Consider the following 200-nt stretch of genomic DNA (forward strand, 5'->3'; position numbering starts at 1 on the left):
ATCATAACAGAGGAATTTCATCAATGCAATAGGGTTATTATTGCTCCACTGGAAATACATTTCAATTGAAGTATGTTGATAAAGAATGTCTTTTTATTTATGTTTCGTGTAGCCTTGAGCTTGTAGAACATATTGTAAATGTACTCATCTATTTACTTGTGTCCATCCATAGTGTATGTGCGTGTGCGTGCATGCGCTGG

General features: G+C 35.5%; 1 protein-coding gene across 1 annotated transcript in view; it reads right to left on the minus strand.

Annotated features, from left to right (window-relative positions):
- LOC119592120 overlaps positions 1-200 on the minus strand; it is a 2,713-nt gene that overhangs the window by 1,876 nt on the left and 637 nt on the right. The gene's annotated exons all lie outside the window — the stretch shown is intronic.

Source organism: Penaeus monodon, chromosome 29 (assembly GCF_015228065.2).
Source record: "Penaeus monodon isolate SGIC_2016 chromosome 29, NSTDA_Pmon_1, whole genome shotgun sequence".
NCBI classification, from domain to species: domain Eukaryota; kingdom Metazoa; phylum Arthropoda; class Malacostraca; order Decapoda; family Penaeidae; genus Penaeus; species Penaeus monodon.